At 48.7% G+C, this 4,810-nt stretch overlaps 1 non-coding gene across 1 annotated transcript; it reads left to right on the top strand.

The window, feature by feature from the left end:
* The first annotated feature begins 2,105 nt into the window (after positions 1-2,105).
* On the top strand, positions 2,106-2,180 carry Trnas-uga (transfer RNA serine (anticodon UGA)). Its single transcript has one exon. It is a non-coding gene; the product is annotated as a tRNA-Ser (tRNA).
* The last annotated feature ends 2,630 nt before the right edge of the window (positions 2,181-4,810 follow it).

Here is a 4,810-nt window from a genome sequence, read left to right as displayed (position 1 = left end):
ACTTTTCGCAGTCGTATCGTCATTGCTGCGTATAAACACATGCGCGATTTCGATGGCAACATTCTGTCATATGAAAGCAATTGGTGAACTAATTTCGAAGATTTAAGAATGGAAACTAACATAAGCATTTTTATAGATTATTTTACATTAGCAGACAAACACGGAGTTTTTTAAGTGCACGTGTCGTATTTGAAGAATATTTTTTAGGTAATGCAGTAAGTTATTTCATTAAACACACTTAACACATAGCGATACACAATTAAACTAAAAGCAGAATATTATATATATATATATATATATATATATATATATATATATATATATATATATATATATATATATTGAAACTTCCCCTTTGAACAATTCTACACGACTGTGCTTAACCTGACACACAATATTTTTTTAGCGCAACGCGATCTGACTTTCAACACACAATATTTTGTTAGCGCAACGCAATCTGACTTTCAATAATCTCTACAAGAGAATGGCCCTGACTAACATTAAACTATACCTTTCGCAAATCACTCACCTCACAAAAATCTTCGCTGCTCAAGCTACTGCAATACAGCGAGCGCCACTACTGCCAGCTAAATAAAAGATTCAAACTATGGAAGGCACTAACTACTGATAGGGATAGTTAGCAAATGAAAGATATTAATAGAGAACAAAGAATGTATTTACCTTGATATCATCATTTATAAATATAGCAGTTCATGACAAATTACAAAGCTCCGCCATCTCTCTCCCCACATCCACCACTGCTGGCGGCTCACCTCCAACTGCCCAACGCTACGCGCTGTTCACAGCCAGCTGCCTAACACTACAATGGCGAGTATTACAACAATGAAAAGCAGCCACAGACTGCACACAGCACAGCCAGTGATTTTTATACAGAGGTGGCGTTACCAATAAAAAAAACCTAAACAGCCTACTTACATAGCCCCCATGCTCCCCACAAAAAATTTTACAAATTGGTAAAACCTAAACAGCCTACTTACAATATATATATAATATATATAATATCCTGGATCCGCCCCTGACTGCACTGGTCGATTAACAGAAAGATGTTATATAACCCAGTTCATTTTTTGCAAGTATTATTAGGCCCTCTGACTAGGTCGATGATAAAGGAAACTATTAAGGAGATCGTTCTGAGTTTAATGAAATCAACTGCCATTACTGTAGTGAGTTACCCGGAAAAAGTGCCCTAATTCCCTGTGTGTTTGCAGTTAGGGAACACACAGCCCGAAAGGTTACCAGTGAACCTCTGGGAAGGTCAGCACCGCACCTTTCGTGACGCTGACCTATCACATTCTCTCAGGCCAACAGCAGGTTCGTGTGCAAGGCTCGTTCAAAAGCCGCCACCTCATGTGGCACAGGCATATGAAATCGGCTTTCCGCGAATCGTGTTGTCGTGTAGGGGAAAATCGTAAAGAAATGCAGGAAGAGCTGCAGGCCACCGACACTCTAGGCAGGGTTTGGTAGTTGATCGAAAATATAGAAACACGTAAAGCACTGCGCATTAAAAAGCGAAAATACTTATTATTTTTAATTAAACAAATGATCATGAATCGCAGAAAAGGATCAGAATCGTAAAACGTATAGGAGTGCAGAATGACATTTTCACTCTGCAGCGGAGTGTGCGCTGATATGAAACTTCCTGGCAGATTAAGACTGTGTGCCCGACCGAGACTCGAACTGGAGACCTTTGCCTTTCGCTGGCAAGCGCTCTACCAACTGAGCTACCCAAACACGACTCACGCCCCCTCCTCACAGCCTTACTTCTGCCAGTACCTCGTCTCCTGCCTTCCAAACTTTACAGAAGCTCTCCTGCGAACCTTGCAGAACTAGCACTTCTCAAAGAAAGGACATTGCAGAGACATAGCTTAGCCACAGCCTGGGGGATGTTTCCAGAATGAGATTCTCACTCTGCAGCGGACTGTGCACTGATATGAAACTTCCTGGCAGATTAAAACTGTGTGCCGGACCGAGACTCGAAATCGGGACCTTTGCCTTTCAGGTTCGCAGGAGAGCTTCTGTAAAGTTTGGAAGGTAGGAGACGAGGTACTGGCAGAAGTAAAGCTGTGAGGACGGGGTGTGAATCGTGCTTGGGTAGCTCAGTTGGTAGAGCGCTTGCCCGTGAAAGGCAAAGGTCCCGAGTTCGAGTCTCGGTCCGGCACACAGTTTTAATCTGCGAGGAAGTTTCGTATAGGAGTGATCCTCCGGGGCGATATGAAGTGAAGAGAATAGTGGAAAGACAGATGCGAAGTTGAGATTCGTCGGGACATAGGTGAGGAAATGTAATTCATCTTCTGCCTTTAAGGCGACGAAGATGCCATTATCAGCGCAAATCACTGAGTTTGAATGAGGTCGTGTAATAGGGCTACGAGAAGCTTGATATTCCATCTGCAATACTGCAGAAAGATCTGGTAGCCACTGTACATGGTTGCTGGCAACGGATGTGACGGAATGTACGGTTGCAAGAATCAGAGCTGCGGACGGCCACTTGGCACCACCGAGAGTGTAGACCACCCTGTTAGGTGTATGGCTCTGGTGCATCGTACTGCATCTGTAGCAGCAATTTTAGCAGTAGTTGATACCACAGTGACACAGCGAACTGTTACAGATCAGTTACTTCAAAGACAGCCCCGAGCCAGACGCCCTGTAGGGTGCATTCCACTGGTCGCAAACGACCGTCATTTGCGATTTCAGTGGTGTCAAGCAAGAGTTGACTGGAGGGCACGGAGGACGTCAGTTGTACACTCCTGGAAATGGAAAAAAGAACACATTGACACCGGTGTGTCAGACCCACCATACTTGCTCCGGACACTGCGAGAGGGCTGTACAAGCAATGATCACACGCACGGCACAGCGGACACACCAGGAACCGCGGTGTTGGCCGTCGAATGGCGCTAGCTGCGCAGCATTTGTGCACCGCCGCCGTCAGTGTCAGCCAGTTTGCCGTGGCATACGGAGCTCCATCGCAGTCTTTAACACTGGTAGCATGCCGCGACAGCGTGGACGTGAACCGTATGTGCAGTTGACGGACTTTGAGCGAGGGCGTATAGTGGGCATGCGGGAGGCCGGGTGGACGTACCGCCGAATTGCTCAACACGTGGGGCGTGAGGTCTCCACAGTACATCGATGTTGTCGCCAGTTGTCGGCGGAAGGTGCACGTGCCCGTCGACCCGGGACCGGACCGCAGCGACGCACGGATGCACGCCGAGACCGTAGGATCCTACGCAGTGCCGTAGGGGACCGCACCGCCACTTCCCAGCAAATTAGGGACACTGTTGCTCCTGGGGTATCGGCGAGGACCATTCGCAACCGTCTCCATGAAGCTGGGCTACTGTCCCGCACACCGTTAGGCCGTCTTCCGCTCACGCCCCAACATCGTGCAGCCCGCCTCCAGTGGTGTCGCGACAGGCGTGAATGGAGGGACGAATGGAGACGTGTCGTCTTCAGCGATGAGAGTCGCTTCTGCCTTGGTGCCAATGATGGTCGTATGCGTGTTTGGCGCCGTGCAGGTGAGCGCCACAATCAGGACTGCATACGACCGAGGCACACAGGGCCAACACCCGGCATCACGGTGTGGGGAGCGATCTCCTACACTGGCCGTACACCACTGGTGATCGTCGAGGGGACACTGAATAGTGCACGGTACATCCAAACCGTCATCGAACCCATCGTTCTACCATTCCTAGACCGGCAAGGGAACTTGCTGTTCCAACAGGACAATGCACGTCCGCATGTATCCCGTGCCACCCAACGTGCTCTAGAAGGTGTAAGTCAACTACCTTGGCCAGCAAGATCTCCGGATCTGTCCCCCATTGAGCATGTTTGGGACTGGATGAAGCGTCGTCTCACGCGGTCTGCACGTCCAGCACGAACGCTGGTCCAACTGAGGCGCCAGGTGGAAATGGCATGGCAAGCCGTTCCACAGGACTACATCCAGCATCTCTACGATCGTCTCCATGGGAGAATAGCAGCCTGCATTGCTGCGAAAGGTGGATATACACTGTACTAGTGCCGACATTGTGCATGCTCTGTTGCCTGTGTCTATGTGCCTGTGGTTCTGTCAGTGTGATCATGTGCTGTATCTGACCCCAGGAATGTGTCAATGAAGTTTCCCCTTCCTGGGACAATGAATTCACGGTGTTCTTATTTCAATTTCCAGGAGTGTATTTTCTGATGAAAGCTGGTTCTGCTTCGGTGCCAGTGATGGCCGTGTGTTGATTAGAAGGATGCTAGTTGAGGGCCGACAGCCAATACGTCTGCGTGCTTAACACACTGCAGCTACACGTGGAGTTATGGTCTGGGATGCGATTTCTTATGACAGCAGATGCGCTCTCGTGGTCATCCAACGCACCCTGACTGAAAATTTGTACGTCAGTCTGGTGATTCGACCTGTTTTCCTGCGATTCATCGATAGTATTCCAGGGGGTGTTTTCCAACATGATAACGCTCGCCTACATACCGCTATTGTAACCCAATATGCTCTGCATAGTGTTTACATGTCGCCTTGGCCTGCTCGATCACCAGATCTGTCTGCTGTCGAGAATGTATTAGGCATCATCGGACGACTGTCCAGCGTCATCCACAAACAGCAAAAAATGGTTCAAATGGCTCTGAGCACTATGGGACTCAACATCTGTGGTCTTCAGTCCCCTAGAACTTGGAACTACTTAACCTAACTAACCTAAGGACATCACACACATCCATGCCCGAGGCAGGATTCGAACCTGCGACCGTAGCAGTCGTGCGGTTCCTGACTGAGCGCCTAGAACCGCTAGACCACCGCGGCCGGCCC

This window comes from Schistocerca nitens, chromosome 8 (genome assembly GCF_023898315.1).
Source record: "Schistocerca nitens isolate TAMUIC-IGC-003100 chromosome 8, iqSchNite1.1, whole genome shotgun sequence".
Classification (NCBI taxonomy): domain Eukaryota; kingdom Metazoa; phylum Arthropoda; class Insecta; order Orthoptera; family Acrididae; genus Schistocerca; species Schistocerca nitens.
This window is presented reverse-complemented; position numbering and strand designations above follow the sequence as displayed.